The sequence below is a fragment of the Vombatus ursinus genome, unplaced genomic scaffold (assembly GCF_900497805.2).
Source record: "Vombatus ursinus unplaced genomic scaffold, bare-nosed wombat genome assembly UNPS02014818.1, whole genome shotgun sequence".
NCBI classification, from domain to species: Eukaryota; Metazoa; Chordata; class Mammalia; order Diprotodontia; family Vombatidae; genus Vombatus; species Vombatus ursinus.
Window position 1 is genome coordinate 28,148,334 of NW_020954596.1, and position 22,085 is coordinate 28,170,418.

Sequence of the window (22,085 nt, forward strand, 5' to 3'; positions counted from 1 at the left end):
GAAATAAAGAGTGGAGAGTATTCCAGGCTACTGAAGATATCCTATGCAAAGGCAGAACCATTTGGTAAGAATGTAGGATATGAGAAGGGAGTAATGTGAAAGAAATTAGATTGGAGCCATATTGTGCAGGGCCTCAAGTGACAAAGAGAGGTAAAGTTGCTTTCTCCAAAGTTACCAATAATCAATCAGCCAGTCAACAGCCAATTAATAAGTATTGGTTTCTTTTATGTACCAGGGACCATGCTAAGTGCTGGGGATAAAAAGAATACCAAATCCCTCCTTTCTTTCATGGAGTTCACATTCTAAAGGTGTAGGTTTTTTTTTTTTTTTAGTTTTTTCTATTGACCTTTCCTCAATCCTCATCTTTCTTGTTATCCCTCTATTGGTTGACAATGTCAAACAGACCTTGGCTGCTAGGTGGCACAATGGACAGAGCACTGGGCTTAGAATCAGGAAGACCTGAGGTCAGCAGTCTATCCACTGTATCACCTGACTATGTCCAGGCAGAGAGAGAGAGAAAGAAAGAGAGAGAGAATAAAAGTCAGACAAGGACATAATCCTTTATTACTCCTATGTGCAGGTGCAAGACATAGGTTATCCCACAAAGGACTGAGAAGGCTAGATTAAAAAAGTAGAGAGAAACTCTGAAGAGATCACTGCCAGGAAAGCCATGAATGAAGAGAGTATTTATGAGAAAGTCTTGACTCATGGCATAGAAAGCATTTGAATTTAAGGACCAATAGATCATTGGTAATCTTGAAGAGGACATTTTGAGTCCAGTGGACTCATTTGGAAATTAGACTGAGAGGTGATGAGAAGCTAAAGACATAGTTGAATAAGTCCTTCATAAGGCATTTTGTTCATATTTTTGTCACTTGGCTAATTCACAAAGTAAATGTTAGTGACCTTTGTTTCCTGTGGAATTCCAGCAAACCACTGGATTATTTTGTTAATAACTTCAGCACCTATAGCCCACTAACAGTGTTCCATCAGTACACTCCTCTAGGATCAAACTGTTCCCTTCAGCCCCCTCCTCTCTTGAGATCCCCTGGAGGAGACACCTCAGATAGACTATAAACCCAGATCTACTTTCAGCAGAAAGATTAAAAGTACTAGTTCTGGGAATAAGCTTTGGAATAAACTGCCATGATGCAGCCAAGATATAAGGCACTTAACACAGCCAAGAATGATATCTTTGACAAGGTGTTTCTAGTGGAATTTCATTTCCAAATGTACAGCAATACACTGGGGAAACATCTCTGGGTTCTGGGGCGTCAGCTTAGAGACAGGGCTGCTAAAGAAAAGCAGAAGGTTAATGGATTTGATAGTGAACTCTGAAAAGAAGATTAAAGAATTTTAGAACAGGACTAAATTCCACTGGTTTAGGGGTCCTGGCACTCTTTTAATAATGGTATTGCAATTGCTTCCAGCACTTCAAGTTGTTATAAAACCTGTTAATGCCTTTCCCTCTTCCTTCTGAATTTCTTTCAGCGCTCTCCTATCTCACTCCATCCTCCTCTCCTCCTTAACCATGAACATGATGTATGCTGGTCCATATGCTTTTACTCGGTATGAGGTCTTGTAGTTTGAGCTTTGAAAAATCCAGGCTATTATTAAATTTCAGCTTCTGCCTATTTCCTCCCCAAATGGAAGATGGCCCATTTATTGAATCAGGGAAGTTCTTTTCCTTCAAACCAGATGAGGCCTTCTAATCTTTAAACCACAATTATAGACATAATCTCTCAAGACCCAGCTGAAGCCTCACCTCCTCCACAAAGCCTTCCCAGGCCCTTCCAGCCCACCCTGATCTCTCACACTTTCTTGAACTCCTATAAACACTTAATCTGTACCACTCAACTTGCTACTTAGACTCATAATGTTTCTGTTAACTGCTAAGGGTTTCATGGACATGTTTGTCCTATCTTTCCAACTAAATTACAAATTACTCAAGAACAGGGACCTTTACTTGAAAGATTGAATGAATGATTAAATTAATGAAAAAGATACTGTTTTTGCTATATGCCAAATATTGCACTAAATGCTGAGGATGAAAATAGAAAAGACATTCCTGGCTCTCAATGAGTTCACATTCTAATTGAGAATAGGGGTGGGGGAGGCAACACATACAGTAGGGATCTGTTGTGGGAATGATGGGAAAACTTAGTAGTTTCCATTTCCTTGTATTCCTCAGTCCTGGACATTAGGGTCTCAGTAAACATATATTGCTTCATTATCAACCAAAACCTTTGTTCTCCCTGAAAACAACTGATAACCCCAATGAAGAGTATAATAATAAATGAATAAAATTCAACCAGAAGTTCAATTTATAGGATGTGAAATCTTATTTTTGACATATATCAAGTGGTTTCAGGTTGCAAGACTTTCTCAATGGATCTATCAATTAACAAATCATTAAGCATTTATTAAGCACTTCTATATATGAGTACTAGAAGTCAAGAATACAGAGACAAAAACCAGAGTCCTTGTCTTCGAAATGGTGAGTGATTCATTTGAAGGCCAGGGGAAGGGAGAATCAATGTCTTTTTCAGATTCCAAAAGCCAAAATCAGAGTAATACAATATAAAGAGCATTGGATTTGAAGTTAGAAGACCTGGCAAAAAAAGGACATCTTCCCTAGACTTTTATTTCCTCATCTGTAAGGTGGAGGTTGACCAGATGTTCTTTGATATCAAGAAATTGGTGTCACAAAAACAAGTATTCTGTAATCAGATCACGGGAGCAAATCAGACTTGTAAAATTACTTGAGAAGTAACACCGGCTCTATATATCCTTTTGAAATAGGAGGGCCCTGGCCCGTGTGAGGCCAATATTCAAGAGAGCTTTCAGGCAGAAGTCTAATTAGATGTGGACTCTTCTGGTAGCTAATTGAATTTTTACAGACAAAATAGTTAATCTTTCCATGCTTAGAAATTATTATTTTGTTCTATAAAATTAAAGCTTTAGACTAGGTGATCTCCCAAGACTCTTCTTAGTTTAAGATGAAATATAGAGCATTTTGCATTGTATTTCATTGTTTTTCATCAAACTAACATGTTGAACCATCTTAAATAAGGCATATGATAATTGTTGGGTTAGATATTATTTATGCATTTAAGTATTTGCCTACAGTATTTTCCTTACAGAAAATTATACTCTTATGCAAGCTTAGAGGATAATGGAACAGGCAAAAAAGGAAAGAGTTGCGGACTTAGAAGCCATTGCCAATTTTTCTGAATGTTTAATGCAAATGTAGGGGTTGATACACAAAAGAGTAATTCACATTCAATTTTACACAGGTATTTTGTAAAAGTCTATTACTTCTAAATGATTAACTTATTCCAAAGCACACAAAAGAATGAGTTTTCAGAAGAAAAATATTTTTGGTAGTCAATCAGTAAGAGGTGTACTTTAATACCTAATGGAGCACCAATAATCATCTGTCTAAAGGTACAGGTCATCCCTAACCTCCTCCCACCACACCTTTTCTTTCATTCATTCAAAAAGCACTTATTAAACACTTACTATGTACCAGGAAAAAATACAACAAATAGTGCTGCCTCCAAGTTTTTATTCTCATCTTCAATGCCTCTTGTTCATTTCCTTCAATCTCAAAGGAGACCATGCTGTACTCAGAAGGCACACCTATTATCCCTCACTGTTGCTACATCACTAGTCTGCCTCCATTTCTAGTCCCACCTCTCCTGTGTGATGTGATTCACATCATTCATTTCTTGAATGTTTCATCATTGGTTATATGCTGTAGTCGTTATATACTCATCAGTTATATCTCTCTTTTCCTTTGGGTTACCTATAATTTTGATTCTCTGGATATCATGTTGATCCATTGTTCCCAGACATGCAGTATCACTAAAAGAATATTGGATACTTTAAGCTGTTTAATATCTTAAATAACAAAGAATTTGTGGCATAAATGTCACAGGAGACAAAGACACACCAAAATAGCTACACCAAACCTTTTTAATCTTTGCATCATGCAATATAAGAATCTATACCATCACTTAAATTGTTCATCCACATATTTTTGCCTCCTTTATGCAAAGTTAAGAACATAACTTTAATAAGTTTACATCGTATTTAGGGAGGCAAATAAATTAAATAAGAACACAAAATAGTGTTGCAAAAATTGGAAATACTAAAACTTCTTGTTTTAATAAATATGAGAATTTTAGGTACAGATACAAGAAAAAATGGAACAAAACAGAATTCTGAAGAGTAAGACCACTTCCCTCTCCTTGGAGAGCTAATTAAAACTTAAAATGGCAATAAAACTTTTGGGACACCCATGAATATCGTGAAAAGTAAGATGGTTTAGCAGAAAAAGTCCCAGATTAAGAGTCATAAGCCCCAGTACAATTCTAGTCATTGCCTCTCAATAAATATGTGATTTTGAGCAAATTGTTTAATCTCTTTCCTCATGTGTAAAATGGTAAAAAGAATAATTCCCTTGGTTCTGAAAATAAAATGAAATAACATATGTAAGGAATCTTGTAAACTCTAAAACATCATAGAAATATATGGGATCTCAGACATCACATGCAGGTATAGCAAACTCCATGAGGCACCAAAAAATATTATGTTTTTAAAATTTTTGTAACAAAATTGATGATAATAGCATTTTACAAATTGAATACATGACTAGAAACTACATCCCCAGGCTGAGGGATCTGGAGATGAAACAAAACTGACTCCTTACTTCTCTATACTGAATTAGCAAGTGCAAAAAAGTATTTAAAACCCAGCCTGGCATGGGAGGAAGGTAAATTAGATTCTCTCCCTCTTCTTAGCCCTGAAATCTTTTTTTGTGTCTTTGAACCTATGTGCACTTTGTTTGCTTGTTCATTTGGTGGGTCATTTGGGAGATGGGTTGAGTTCTTTTTAGAAGATCAAACTGAGGTAAGGTATTAACTGAGAGTTGAAGGTAAGAACAGAATTGGGGTATCACCCAACACTCTTCTCCCCTAACTAAAACAGATGGTCCTATTTGGGTGGGTTTTCTTTGTTTCATTTATAGAGACAGGCACTAGAGAAAGCAGTGGTCAAAAATAATTCCTAATTCCATAAAACTCTATTCTTTTGGCCTAGGTCTTCTATAAGGAGAGAGAAATGGTCTTGCTCTTCAAGAATTCTATTTTGTTCCATTTTTTCTTGTACCTGTACCTAAAATTAAACCCTGAGGTAATACAGGGACACATTTTGAGCCTACAAATTCCAAAACCTGGCAGTCAATGATATTGAGAGCAAATGACATTATGTGAATAATTATAAAGGGAAGTAGAAGGAGAGGGTACATTATAAACAATGATAAATAAGAATGACAACTTGGCATCAATGGCTTCAATGGATGACATCATGACCTATCTGCAAAAGCCCCAAATTATGTCAGGTAGATTTAGTTGTTACAGTACAACCATCAAACGCAATGATGGCACGGGGTAAAATGAGGCTCTTATGGATGCTATTCATTATATAGGACTCCTACCTTGTGAGCTAAACATTTTATAAAACAAAACCATGCTATGACCTAAGGTTTTCTAGGAGTTTTCATTATATCAGGTATATTCTATGTAGGCATGTAATCTTCAAAGTGGAAAGACTTGGATTCATAAACACATAGGGTGTTAAAGCTGGAAGGAACCTTAGAGATCATCTAGTTGGAACACCACACATAAAGAATTATAGATGAGAGGCATCACAGAGGCCATTTAGTCCTGCCCTCAGATTTTGTTGTGAGTAAATTGAAACCCAGGGAGTTTAAGTGATTTTTCCCAATATTCCATAGGTAATAAGTAGTAGAGATGGGATTTGAAGCCAGATCCTATCTCCAGAGTGAGTTTCCTCCACTACAAATGGAAACAAGTCATGGTTACTGCAAGCAGTTGCTCAGACTCCCACATCTAACAAATAACAATTATGAAGTCAAGTCTTCTTATTCCTAGTTCAACATTCTTTCCATGGTATTATCATGCCTCTATTCACATCAATCTTCCATTCATTCAACAAGCATTTGTTATTCACCTACTGTTTGGAGAGCACTGTGCTAAGCACTTTGGAAGATGCAAAGTTTAGATAAGTTATTGTCACTTTATTCAAGGATAATACTGATAGCTGCCATTTATATAGCACTTTTTAAGGTTTATAAAGCTCTTTACTTCATTTGAACCTCAAAACAACCTTACTTTGTAGAAAACAGAGATATATTATCCATATTTTTACACAAAAGAAACTGAGACTCTGAGAGTTTAAATGATTTGCCAACATGTGTTGAGAGCAATATTTGAATCCCCTAGTTTCTTGAATTTAAGTCTGGCCCTGTATCTATTACACTATATAGTTATTACATTCTGGTAGGGTGAAAAGACAGAGAAACCATAAAACACAATAATAGATAAGTATAACAAAAAAGTGTAAAACAAAGTAAAATCTGAGAGATGGTCATTAATAATTTAAGAGGTAGACAGGAGGGCTCAAGAAAGGCTTAATAGAAGAAATGTTATTTAAGTTGGGATTTGAAGAATGTCTAGGAATTCTGCAGGCAAAGAGGGGAACTTTTTGTGCATATTAATATTGTAAAAATGGATTATATCTACAGTAACTAGCTGTGTGACCTTGAATAAATCACTCAATTTATGGGATTCTGGGTTTTTTCATTTATGAAATAATAGGGTTGGAGTAGATGATAACTAAAGTCTCCTCTACTTTATAAGGTAGATGTTTCTCTGCTTCTAAGTTCTAGCTTTTCCCCCTCTTTCCTTTTAATTTCCTTTTTGAACTCTCTTTAGTTTTCCTTTAGTTTGATTGACTTTGCACTAGGCAACAAGTGCTCAATCAAATATTAATATATAAAAGTCCATATGACTGGACACATCTTATATCTATAAATCTCCTGTTATTCTAAGAGACCTGATGCTTTATTGATGAACTTTCCAGTTTCTGCAAGTAAATCTAGCCGTAGTGAAGCAGTGTGTGAGCAGAAATCAGATGTGAATGAATGTTTCATGAAATGCCATTCCCATCTATCATTCTGCAAGACAAGAATCAGTTGTGACTGTCACATCTTTATAAGAAGAGACGGCTGAAGAATAGTGAGGAAATTGGAGTCCCTGAATCAGGGAGCCCACACAAGGCCTATGAGAATTATATCGAAGACTTGAGGCAAGAATAGAAAGATAGAGGTAGATAAAGGAAGGCTTGGAGGTAAAAGTAAATTGACAATGGCCATGGTGAGAATGAGTTATTGAAATGGATGTTTCAAGGAGCTGAATCAGTGATCAGAAAGTAGAGCCTCTCCTTCCTTTATTTCATTTCAAAGTTTTAGTAATTGTTTAATAGTATGGTAATTTTTCAGATATACTTCCCCTACCACCCTTACCACCACCAAATGAGCCTTCTCTTGTAACAAAGAAAGCCAGTTAAGTAAAATCAGAAACACAAGCACCACATCTGGCAACATATAGAAAATTTCACAGTCATCTTGTGACCCCCCCCATTGCAACCCCCACATGCGCACACACACACACACACACACACACACTTTTCCATCTGGATTAAACCCCATCCAAGAACTGAACTAAATTTTGGCCAACTCCATCAACAGAATCTTTCTACAATCTGGCCTCATAATCAAGTCCCAGAAATAATAACCATTTAGCAGTCCATGATTTAGATGAGCCACAGGGATTGGTTGCCTAAAAGTAATAGAACCAGGCTGCCTGCACAGGTGGAGATACAGCCCAAATTCTGTACTATTTCTGCAAGAAGTGGTCTCTACCCAGTTAGTCTAAAGAAAGAGGTCAATGATGTATCTAATAAGGTACTCTTGGGTTCAGTTTTTATAGCAGATATGGTCTAGACCTCAGGTCTCATTGGTAAAGGGATCTCCTAGGTGAAGAAATTCCTTCTAGCCATGCAGGTCAGCACCCTCTCAGGAATTTATAGTCTCATAGAGCTGCCTGGAGCACTCAGGGCTCACATGATTTGCCAACCTCATACAGTCACTGTGCATAGGAAGTAGGACTTGAACTCAGGTCCTCCTGATGTAAAGGCCAACTCTACTGCTCTACTGCAAGCCTTCATCACCTCACACTTGGATTATTATGATAACCCGCTGGCTGGTCCACCTCCACAAGTCCCTCCCCACATCAATCCATCTTCCGTTTAGCCACTAAAATGATTTTCCTAATATGCAGGTCTGATCACCTCACCCTCCTCACCCCCCACCTCTCCATGCTCCACTGGCTTCCTGTTATCTCCAGGATCAAATATAAAATTCTCTGTTTGGCATTCAAAGCCCTTCATAGCCTAGCCCCCTCCTATCCTTCCAATCTTCTTAGACCTTATTCCCCTTATGGAATGTTCAGTACAGTGACACTGGCCTGCCAGGTGTTCCATTAAAAAGGCACTTTATCCTTCAGCTTCGGGCATTTTCTCTGACAGTCCCTTGTGTTTGTAATGATCTTCCTCCTCTACTCTGATTGCTGACTGACCTCTCAGGCTTCATTTTAATTAAATTCCCACCTTCCGCGAGAGGCTCTTCTCAAACCTTCTTAATTCCAATGCTTCCCCTCTGTTAATTATTTCCTATTTATTGTGCATATAGGTTGATTTGTATATATTTGCTTGTATGTTGTCTCCCTAATAGACTGTAAGTTCCTTGAGAGCAGGTACTCTCTTTTGCCTCTCTTTGTATCCCCAGCACTTAGCATGGTGTTTGTTGTTGTTGTTCAGTTGATCAGTTGTGTCTAACTCATCATGGCCCTGTACACCAATTGCCCATTGGATTTTCTTGTCAAAGATATGGGAGTGGTTTGCCATTTCCTTCTGCAGTGCATCCAGTGGATCCTTTTCAGGCAATCAGAGGTGAAGTGGCTTTTCCAGGTCACACAGCTAGGGAATATATGAGGCTGGATTTGAACTCAGATTTTCTTGACTCCAAGCCCAGTACTCTGTCACATAGTAGGCACTTAATTCATGTTTATTGATTTTTTTCCTCTGTGTCATAGAAAGAACATTAACTTGCTAGAAGAGGACATCATCCAGCCACAAATGCCATTCCTTACAAGGAACTTCCAACTTATGAACACTTGAATTATGAATGACCTATACATATCAATGATTGCTTCCACTGACCACCCTACTCCATGTTGTTCCTAAGGCCTGAACTTACCTGGCAACTGAGTTCCAGGAGTTACTACTGCACTTCTCCTACCAAACAGCCTCAAAGCTTTCACATCACCCCATTGAGACTTTCCATTCCTCTTCCCATGGGCATGAACAATAGGAGAATTCCTATACCCATCTTTTCCATGAGCGTTTGTCTTATCCCCACTTGCCCCAATAACATCAAACATTGACAGTCCTACACACAATCTTTGCCACTCTAAAAGCTAAAGGACCTCCCAAGGCCCTCCAGCCACCTTATTCCTAATCTCCTCTACTAAAACCACAATTCTATCTCTTGGCCCACAAGTCTTCTCTCGCCGTTCCTCTGACTTGACCTCTGGTGTGAGACTAGGTGAGGTGGAGTCTTTGTTGCAAGTATAGTTATCTTTATTAATAAATTTAAAAAAAATAGTATTGAATTTGAGCTATTGGAAGATGTTAGATGAAGTTGGAACAGAAATGTAGTTTGATCAGTATAGCAAGGTTCCAGGAAGAACTTCCTTTACCAATGCATTTTAATACTCTTTCTGCAATTTATAGTCCAAGAGTTGCAAGGAGACACTGAGAAGTTGAGTGACTTGTCTGGGGGCACATAACCAGTAGTTCTCAGAGGCAGTACTTGTATCCAAGTCTTTTCTGAATCTGCAGGCAGCTGTCCATCCAGTATGTTACACAGTCTTTATATTTTGGACTAAATAAGCTTTTGTCTTCAGTGCCAAATGACCATTATCATTTTTATTATTTGAAGGCATTTCTGTTGAGGATATTACCACCTTATGAATTATCTAGCTCTATAACCTTACAGTCAACTTTAATTTTTCCCTCTTCCTCCTCCACTGAGGATGTCAAGACCTGTCAATTCCATCTCTACAGAATCTCTAAAATCTACCCCCTTCTCTTCACTCGTACAACAATCATACTAGTGCAGAATTCATTACTTTTCACATAAACTATTACAATAACCTCTTAATTAGGCTCTCTGCTTCTAATCTCTTCCTCCTCTAGAAAATGTTTCACAATCTACCAAAATAACATCACTCTAATAGCCTCTCATCAGTGGCTTATTACCTCTAAAATAAAATTTAGATTATTCTGTTTGGCATTTAAGACCTTGCTCAGTCTGACTCCAACTTCCTGTCAATTGTACTCTACTTTTAAGATAAACTGTCCTATTAGCTTTTCCCTAAACTCTCTATTTCATCTCCCACTTCTACATGTTTGCATGAGTTATTGACCCACAAATGGAATGTATTCTGATTTTGGACTTGCTTCCACTTCAGTTACTACCTCCTACCCCCAGCCCTTTCAACTATAGGACTTACCTGTTCTTGATCATGGCTTATTCATACTGTGATATTGACTGCCCAAATCAGAGAAAGTTTAATCATGGCAGTGGTCATGCATAACCCTTAGTGGGTTCAGGGTGACTACTATACAAGTATAATGTTAATGATACACCATTTTTAACCTAATCTGTTATCTAGTTTGAGTCATTTTCTACCTTTTCCGACTGCTCATGGAATTCCCTTAGTACAACTCTTTTCTAGGCTCCAAGTACCAGCGCTTTTCCAGAGTCCCTAGCAAGCACTTCTCTCCATCCCAAGGGATCATGATATTGATTGTGTTTCCATATCCATCTTCAGGTTCTTTCTTTATCATCAGCAGTAACCTCTCTGGTAGGCCCAGATATCACCTCCAGACTTTGGTGGGACTTCAAATGGCTCTGATGGAACCTCAGGATACCTCAAACTCTTAAGTTCTTTATCTAGATAATGCCATCTCCTTATATTTGTTCATTTAAAGTCAGGAAAAGATAAATGCAAAAGAAACAGAGGTACCATGAGCTCTGTGACACATGTCAACTGAGTAGGATATAGGGAAGTTGTCCTTTCCTTCACCTGACAGGTCACAGCAGTTCTGCCTCATTCAGCAACAAGAAGGAAAACAGAATGAGAGATCTATAAGTTGTCCTTTTTGCACTTGATCTCATTTCCAGCTCAGAAACAGATTAAGTAATTAATTCTTCTGAATCTACAATCAATTAAAACTTTTTTTTTATTGTTTCCTACCTTACCAAGTCCATGATCACTTATGGACAGAAATGAACTCCCCAAAGATTCACATTCTGTATTGGAACTAGTTGAGAAATTGTGAATGCTCTGTATAACCTGCCAGCAAAGGCACAACTGAGTATATTCTAAGGACTCTGGCCTCATTGACCTTTTCCCTTATTGCAGTTTAGAGACCAGAAAAAATTATTTTAGCAGAAAATCAGCATAGAAGACAAAGGATTTTATCAGTGATGCATATGCACAATAAAGACAGGAATGTGGACCAGCTGTAGAATCTGATGATCCTCTCTACTTAAACTAACTTTTTGATCTTTACTCTACTTGATTTAAAAAAAAAATTCTGAATTTAACAGTAAATCAAATGAGCATTGCCATACATATTGTAGAACAGAAGGACATTATGCATGAAACCATGCAATTCTGTTATGTAGAGCTTGCTTTTCTTTTAAAGTATGTAATAAATTGAACATTCAAAGCTGTCCTGCTTGTCTGTGTTTCCTTCTGGACTTCCTTCTGTTCTCTTCAAAAAATTTTTTGTGGGTGAAGGGAATCATATTCCTAACTTTCTCCCCTTCTTACCCACCCTTGAGTGATAAACAGAACCTCAGAGTTACATTAGTGTCTATTTCATTGTTTATTAATGATTTTTTCATATAACTTTTTTCATATAAGTATTCCTAGATTTTATTTCTTCTTTTGAAAATTACTTATTCATCTCTTTTAATCATGTGTCAGTTGGAGAATGGCTCTTGTTCTTTCACATTTGAATCAGTTCCATATGTGTGTATGTGTCTGTGTGTGTGTGTGTGTGTGTGTGTATGTGTGTGTATATTGGAAATGAGATTTTTATTAGAGAAAGCAGTTAAGCATCAAGTGTATGAGGCCAGATTTGAACTCAGGTCTTCCTGAATCCAGGGCTGGTGCTCTATCCACTGAACCATCTAGCTGCCCCTCAAATCTTTTTTTTTTAATCAGTTAGCCCTCTCCCTTAAATTTTTTATTACATTAGTTTTGGTATGCAAAACACTTTCAAGTTTTACATACCCCAAATTATGCATTTTATTTTCTGTGATTCCCTTTGTCCCTTATTTGGGTCAATAAGGTTAAACTTTTTACATTCCAGTTTGGGAAACTCATACATGTAACTCTTAAGAAGTTTATAAATATTAGGGGAATTAGAAGGATTCTACAAAAAGGGCACAGGACTGAATCAATTATGTTGGGATGATCTCAAAAAAAGGCATGAGTGAGAAAGAAGGATGCACTGGGAGGAAGGAAAAGGGAGAGAAATAATGGGGAAAATTATCTCACGTTAAAAAAGGCATGTAAGGAAGTACTTTTACAGTGAAGGGAAAAATGGGAGGAGGAAGTACTTGAATCTCACTCTCATCTACATTGGTTCAAAAAGGAAGACTGTATACACACAATCAATAAGGTTAGGAAATTTATCTTACCCAAAAGTGAAGTAGGAGGGGAAGTGGAAAAGAGAAAGGGAGGGAGGGATCAAAAACAGGGCAGATAAAGGAAAGTGTTCAGTGGTCTGAAGGGGAAAAAGACTTTTGAGAAGAAATAGGTCAAAAAGAGAGAGAAGGATAAACCAAAGAAAATATGATGGAAGGAAATGCACAGTTACTTTCACAACTGTGAAGGTAAATTGGAACTCACCCTTAAATGTAAGTGGATAGCAGAATGGGTTAGTATTCGGAACCCAACAATATGTTGTTTACAAGAAACATATTTGAAACAGAAAGACATACACAGAGTTAAAATAAGGGTCTGGAGCAGAATGTATTACTCTTCAGCTGAAGTAAAAAAAAAGGCAGGGCTAGCAATCATGTCCATAGACAAAGCAAAGCAAAAATAGACCTAATTAAAAGAGACAGACAGGGAAACTATATCTTGCTAAAAGGTACCATAAGGAATGAAGAAATATCAATGCTAACCAATATGCACCAAATGCCATAGCACACAAATTCTTAAAGGAAAAGTTAAATGAATTACAGGAAGAAATAGTAAAGCCTCAACTTTCCCAGAGCTAGATAAAACTAACCATATAATAAATAAGAAAAAAAAGATGAGGAGATATATATAATTTTAGAAAAGTTATACGTAATTAATCTCTGGAAAAAATGAATGGAAATAGAAAGGAGTATACCTTTTTCTAAGCTGTATATGGCACCTTTACAAAAATTAACCAGATATTAAGGCATAAAAACCTCACAACCAAATGCATGATAGCAGAAATAGTAAACATACTCCTTTCAGACCATAATACAAAAAAAATTCAATACAGGGTGTGAGGGACTGTCTGATGTTGGCTACTGCCAGGTGGACATTGTAGCAAGATTGGGGTATAATCTGGGTATTTGGAAGTACCGAGGCAGGGGCTGTGGTAGGCGGAGTTGTGGTGAACTGGGATGGGCTGGATACGGAGAAGCCCTGAGGCAGTGGGCAGTGCTATGTGAGATAAGCTGGGTGCAAGGAAGTAGCCGGAGCTTGAGCTCCTGAGGCAAGGGGCAGTGCCACGTGGGAGTGGGACGGCAGGGGACGAGTTCCCTTTGCTTAGTCCCCTCCCTATATGCAACGTCAACCCCAGACGCCTCCTTCCTGTGTCCTTCCTGACTTCCTGGGTCACGTACCTTCCCTTTGTGTAGCACTGACCCCAGATGCCTCCTCCTGGTATCTGGGCCTGACTCCCTAGGTCACGTACTCTTTGTCTATGCACTAATCCCAGACGCCTCCTTCCTGTATCCGGTCCTAGCTTCCTGCGTCACTCCCTCTCCCTTGGTGTGCTAAACTCAGACAGCCCCTTCTGGTATCTGACCCTAAATCATTGACTAGTAGGTGGGCTGAGGAGGAGGGACTAAGTAGGTACTGAGGAACGGTCGTGGTCGGGAGCGTGCTCTCTTTGCTTCTGCTCTGTTGCTCTGGCCTTCCTGCTTGGCCTTGCTGTGATGGCTTGCTGTGATGGCCTCTGAATAAAGCTCTGGTGTTGGCAGCCTCCCGATGGGTCCGTCTCTGTGTGTGTACCCGGGTAGGCTCCGAAGACTGGTAAGTAAGTATGACTCTGGCAGCCTGCTCATTATAGGAGGAGAGTGTACGGCGTGGCCGGCACAAGGTCGGCGTGGCCGGTACAACAGGGTCACAGGAGCTTAGATTAAAAATTAATTGGAAACTAAATAATCTAATCCTAAAAACTGAGTGGGTCAAATAATAAATAATAGAAACTATTAATAATTTAGTTAAAGAGACATTTTAATTAATTAATTAATTAGACAACATATCAACATTTGTTGGATGTGACCAAAGCACTACTTAAGGGAAATTTTGTATGCTAAATGTGTACATCAATAAAAGAGAGACAGAGCAGATCAATACATTGGGGGTGCAACTAAAAAAAACTAGAAAAAGAACAAGTTAAAAATCCTTAATTAAGTACTCAAATGGAAATACTGAAAATAAAAAAAAGGATATTAATAATATTGAAAGTAAAATAGAACAAAACAAATAAACTAACAAATAGGCTTAGGTGTTGGTGTTATAAAAATTAAATAGATAAACTATTGTTTAATTTGATTTAAAAAAGACAGAGGAAAACCAAATTACCAGTATGAAAAGAAGGGTGAATACATCCATCATCAATGAAGATAAAATTAAAGGAATTATTTGGAATTATTTTGCCCAACTTTTTATGCCAGCAAAACTGGAAGTTTAAGTGAAATAGATGAATATTTGAAAAAATACAAATTATCCTTATTTATAGAATACTTAAATGACTCTTGGATAAAGAAATTGAACAAGCCCTGTGAAATAAATCTTCCTAAAACACATTAGTGACTTATATAATCAAAAACTTCAGTGAATTCCCAATTTCTACAAATTCTATAAAAAAATCAACCCAATGGATGTTAAGCCTCCTTCCTAAATTGACCTTAACATAATTTTCCTGCAGTGTCTCCCAATGTTTCTCAATACATTCCCCATACAGAGGTCAAAAGTGACTACTTAAACAAATGTAGACTTTTCTTGATTCCCTACATTTTCCTGTTTTGTCTTCTGCATAGAATTTCCTTGCCTCTTAACTCAACCTAATAAAATTTTACCTAACCTTCAAGTACTACCTCAAAAAATAATTCCCATAGGAATTCTTCCCTGATAACTTCAAATAGATATGTTATTTTTTTCATCAATTCCTATAAGATTATGTACTACTCTGGACATTTATCACATATTACCCAATATAACAATTGTAATTGCATAAGCTTCTTTTTAAAGTCTCATAGCACATAGCAAAAATATTTAGTGAATGCATGAAAGAGGTAATTCACAGAGGAACTGCTATAAGCATTTACATTGTGTTTTTAAAATGAAGCTCAAGCAAAGAGCTTGCCCAGTAAAAAACCTTTTCTGGGAAATCTGCTTACCTAGTAGAATTTAATCTGGGATAACCAATTACCTTACTAGTCCCATTGATAAAATACTTTAAGAAAGATCAGTATCTGCAAAGCAAAAAGCCTAATTCTATAAAAATAAGTTTGTGAAACACTTTTATGAAGAATAAATAGGCTAATTATTATGGGTGGCATAAAATTGTCATTTCATCTCGTTAATAAATTATCTTCCATGAATTTATGATTATTAATAGCAATTTATATTGTGCATAGATAATAACTTTTTAGTTTTTTAAAATAGCTTTCAATTATTTTTTGCAACCTTTTAGAAACTCTTTCTAATCTCAAATGAGATGTTGACATCTTAGTGGACCTATAGAATATAAATAAATTTAATCAACATGTTTGGTAGATTAATTAGTTAGAGGTCACTTCAGGGGATTTTAGAATCTAAAACATTGTAATTAAATGTAAACATATTATAAGTGATAGCCCAAGATTGTTATTAGAGGAAATAAAAACCACTTAGAATAAACAATGTTTTTGGCAGCTAAACACATATGGGTTTCATGTTGTATTACTGGTTGGTATGACCTTGCTGAATTTTCCAAGAAAAATTAAGACTTGGACAGCTGAATGCACCCAAGTCCTCATTTGCTGTTTCTAACCCTTGAATATTTCCATATCTATGAGGACTCTACTTTTCAAGGCTTTGCCAATCAAATACTAGATGGCAAAAATCACGCAACAGAGAACTATGGACCATAGAGCAAATGTTTTTGAATGTGTGAATAATTTTCATGTGACTTGAAAAAGTACCTAAAATTTAATGTGATTAAAATGTGAAAAACAGGCCTTGAAAACCCACTTAATATTTTGAATCTGCTTTTATATTCTCATCTCTCCATGAAGCAGTTAGAGACTAGGCTTCCTACAAATTATTATTATCAGTAATAATTATTTATTAGTAACATAATTATACAGTAATTATACTACTAATAATAGTAGTTAGCACTTATATAGAACTTATTATGTGCCAGGCACGGAGCTAAGTGCTTTATAATTATTTCATTTGAACTTCACCACAACCCTGAGACATAGGGGCTATTATTATCCTCACTTTACAGCTGAGGAAATTGAGGCAAACTGAATAGAAGTGACTTGTGCAGGGTCACACAGTTAGAATGTGTCTGAAGTTGGATTTGAACTAAGGTCTTCCTCAATCCAGGCCCAGTGCTCTGTCCACTGCATTACCTAGCTGCACACCTTGTACCACATATGCCTATGTATCATACACACATGTGTGTGTATGTGTAGTATCTACTTTAGGTCTGTTTACTTTCTTTTGGTCATCACTCACTCCCTTCTCCCCCCTCCCCATGGTGATGACTCAATCTTATTTCCCTCTACACCACAACGATCCAATGAGGGATAAAAAATATTACTTTTGTCCAACCATGAGTAGGAAACAGAACAAAATAGACTTTGCTGAAAAATGTATATTTTTTCTTACAACACGTGTTTGTACATATATATGTATGTATATATATGTATATGTGTGTATCTATCTATCTAATGATATATGCTTTATCAAAACACATATACATATGGCACATTAAAAATATAAATCCATTGGAAAACTGTATTTTGTCCAGTTTGCTCTCTTTCAATAGAATTTGGACAGACAAATCCAAGCATTCACCAGCAGTGACAGATGTGCTTTTCCCTCCATCCTCCTTTGTAGCAAATCATGCAGCTGTCCAGCTTCCAGACTAAGCACACGTATGATAAAACAGCTGCTATTCAGCCTGTAACATTCTGAATTCAGCCACACCGAACTATAGTCAGAGGAAAGAGAAAAGAGGCATCTTTGGAGATATGTGTGGAGGTGGAAGTCTGAGAGCAGAGCTAAAGGTTATTCTACTGTAAGCAGCAGCTTTCCATTAGCCTTGCTACCAATCAAATTCAGGCTCCTATTCCTTCATTCCTAGACTACCTTAATAGCTTTCTAACTGTTACTCCCAATTTTAGTGTCTCCCGCTCTGATCCAACCTGCATATCTCCATTACATTAACCTTCTTAAAGTACAACTTTACTTACTGCATGCTCAAAAAACATCAATGTCTTCTCAATTCACTTCTCCATGAATCCAAATAGGTATCAGCAGCCAAGAATGAGAGTGCAAGTACAGAATGAACAAAAAGAGTAACACTAAGCATTCAAAGAATGAAACCCTATTTTAAAGTGAATTTGTCACTTTAAATCATGACCCCAAACATCTTCTTCAACAATGTACACCGGTGGTGTCAAACTCAAACAGAAATGGGACCACTAGACTGTATGTAAGGATCCCCGAAGGCTGCATATTGGCTTAGAAAACACATGTAATTTAGATATTTATTTTTCATTAATACGTCAATGCATTCAAATTGGATAAGAACTACATTTTAATATGATTTGGGCCACACTCTGGAGTATTGCGGGCTGCATGTGGTCAAAATGTAGTGACACTTCTGGTGCGCAATGCCCCTGAGTCTTTGACAGTCATTTGACAAAGGTTGGGCACCGTAATTTATATGATTGTTGTGATGAAAACACTTCAGAAATCTTAAAGTTATATATAAATTTGAGAAGTTCTGGTGTTTGATGTTATATTAACAACAACAAATAATTCCTAATTCATACCAAAATAATCTAAATTTGGCAAGATTTACACTTTTTGAGTCATTAGTTAACAAGGTTTGTTAACATTTATTAGGTTGACAAAAGAGCATCATTAGCCATTGTTCTGGTGGATTTTAGCGTAGTATTAAAGATTTTAGTATCATGCCTATTACTCTAAGGAATGCTTGTGCATTATGCATCTGTTCTGTATTTAGGCTTTCATTTATAAGTATTTTGTCACATTAGAAAACCAAGCTATTTATAATAAAGATAACCCTTTTCTTCATAATGGCAAGAGACTATTTTGCCATCTTGAAATGTCTCTTACACAGCATGATGTATGAAAATTCCATGCCCCTTTCCTACTTTGATACTCATCTTTATTTCCACATTCCTAACTGCTTATTTTCAAGCAACATTAAACAACAAAATCAAAGACTTAACATGACTGGTTTTCAGGCCCCAGGGGTCTCTACAGTGTGCCAGTTCAGATGGAGGCAAGTCAAGGATAAACATAAAATGGATCAGCATGCTGAACAGACAAGGTGCCTCAATGATTATGTTGAAGAATTAGGTAGACTGTGAAAGGTGAGTCTGTTTACTCTTATTGCCTTGATGAAGTCACAGCACTGCCCATTTGAAAGCTAAATGATATTCAGCGTATTTCATGTTAGGAAATGTCATTCTACTAGAAAATAATTCAATCAGTGCATAGAGATATAGAAGGAGTGTGAAAAAAGGAATTGCTTGCACTTTTGTGGGCACAGTTTAAGTTATCCCTTAGAAAAGAAATAACAAAATGGTAAGATATAGAATGGCATGTTTGTTTTGTATATGTACCTTGATTGGCCTTGTAATTATTTTTTATTAATCATTTAACGTGGAGCAAGCAAATGGGAAGATGGTGGATTAATTATTTAACTTTTAAGTTCAATAAACTGACAACTTCAAAAGAAGAAAAACTTGCCAAATCCAGCATAATTTAAGTTGAATTAATAAAATAAAAAGATATAACATCACACACTGTAACATTCTTATGTAATGGAAAGTAGAAATACCTAACTGCCCCATTGCCCATCCTCAGTCATGTATCAGGAGCAAACAACCTTAGAGATTTATGTTTCAGGGTTCAACTGTGGTGGTCATCACTCACTCTCTTCTCCCCCTCCCCATGGCAATGACTCAATCCTATTTCCCCGTATACCACAACCATCCAATGAGAGGTAGAAAATATACTTTTGTCCAACCATGAGTAAAAAAGAAAAAGACACTAGGACTGTATATGGGAATTGGGGGAGGGGTTTGGCCTAGGAGGAAGTGAAGGTATAGGCGTGGCAGGGACAACTAGAAGAGAAGAGATATCCATGTTCAAGGGAAAAAAGGACTAGAACTCTGGCTATAGATAGTTATCTTTACATGGAGTATACCCAGAAGAGGAACTCAAGATGGTTCTCATACCTGCTGACTAGAAAAGTAAAAAAGTGATCAATCTCAGATATATATATATAGATATATATCTATATATAGATATATAGATATATCTATATATAATGTGTGTGTGTGTGTGTGTGTTCCAAAAGAGTTTAAGGCATAGAGAATCCAGTTGCAAGTTAGTGGGAATACAAGAAAATGGTTGATTCACAAAACATTCAAGGGAGAAAGACTAGGTATAAGTCAAGCTCCTAAGTATATAACTTGAAATGGAGAGTTGTAGAAATTGAAGTAAAATTTAGCAAAATTTCAAAAGAGGCAATAACACAATGAATAAATATTATACATTCAAGGAAAGTGTAACTTTAATCTTCAAAGAAAAAGTAATCAATAATAATTACTACAGACTTTCCAGAGACCATAGAACAGTAACCTCAAAAATCTCCAGAACAAATTAAAGAATAAATAATTTTTTTTTAAAAAAGAGGATGTTAGAATAGAAATAAAGTCAGAATTTAGCCATGGAAAACAGAAATAAATAAAAAAGCAAAAGAGTAGAGAGAATGTACTACAGAGAATCTGTTCAAAGTACTAGAGCTTCTGAAAAGAATAATGATAAATTTAGAATGCAAAATTTCAGGGTGGCAAGATTTCAATGACAAACAACAAATTTTGTAAGTATCCAGGAGAAAAACCTTCAGTTATAAAGAAAAAGGGCATAGAGATCATTATAAATTCAAAAACTTTTATTCCAAAGTGCAAGGAAATTGCATAGGAGAGGATGTTTTTTTATATTCTAGAAACCTTTCATGATGGACATCGAGAGCATAAAGAGAAGGACCATCTAAAGAGTAGGATAAAATTCAGAGGTCTAAGAGGACAGAAAAAAAGATCCAGTAAAAATAAGTGAACATTATTTTAAAAGAGAATATTTCTCAAATTAAATTCTTAAAGAATATTTCTTAAGCAAAGAGGTTAGGTAAGTAATAGGATGGAGGGTGTTTTGAATTATATTTGTCTTGGCAGGGAAAGAAAAAGAGTAAAAAAGAAGAGCTATGTATAGAATAAAGGCAAAGAAAGAAAAATTAGCAATTTATGTAAATTTAGGGAACTTGATATAAGACAGATAAATGGAAATGGAGGAGACATCTCATGGAAACAGAACAGCATCAAATTAGTGTAGGCAAAATGAATTTTAGGGATGAAATATGGACTTGAAAGAAGATAAAATAAACTAATTTATAATTTATAAATATCCAAATCAACTACAAAGGGCCTATGACAGAAGATACTATTGGCATCCAGAAAAATAATTGATAAATAGAAGTTATGTAAGAATAATTTTACATATATGTGCATATCCACACATGTATGTGTATATCTATATCTACCTATCTGTTTATCTGTCTATCCACACATATTTGCTTCTAATGGTAGCCATTTCTAAGAAAGAAAAAAAAACAACAGAAAAAATTACATGATAACTTTATTATAAATTTAAAAGGAATAGCAAGTTATACCCAATATATTTGCAGTTTCATATGCAATCATCTTTTTTAATTTTACTAAGTTATTTCATAAATAAAATAATAATAGTGTTATAGAATTAACGTATCTCAAAGCACATATAGGTCAAATAATTAACAATTATATTGAAGATATTAGTAATAGTAATGAGACAACCTACCAAAATTTTTGGATTGCAACTAAAATAATCCTTAGGAAAATCATATTTCTTAGAAATAAATATTTTAAACAGAAAAAGAGCAAGTGAATTAAACATTAAATTTAAGTTTTAAAATTTGAAACCATATAAAGTAAAATTAAGGGAGAAATAAATGAAAATTTAAAAAAAAACTTATGAATGATAAGGAAAAATGTAAAAGTTCTTTTAATCCATTGAAGAATTGCAAGGGATATCAGATGTCATATAATCCAAATCATATTTGAAAGGAATTTCCAGAATAATTTACCATACAAGTATTCATTCCATCTCTGTTTGTAGACATTGAAAGAAAGGGGAAAATATCAATTCACAACGGAATCCATTTTACTTTTAGAAAATTTTTGACAATTCTTTCTGACATCAAGTGTAAATTACTGGGTTTTTTGTTTTGTTTTGTTTTGTTTTTTTTTTTTTTTGCTTTTGTCTTCTGGAGCATGACAACAAGTCTGATTCCTTTTCTGGATGATAGCCCTTAAAGTACTTGAAAATATCTATCATGTTCCTCTTTTGACTCTTCTTCCCCAATCTAACAATGTCCAATTCTCTGAACTGATTCTAATTTGGCACAAAGTCCCCTCAGTAGTATCAGTTGCTTTCTTCTAGATATTCTCAAATTTCTCA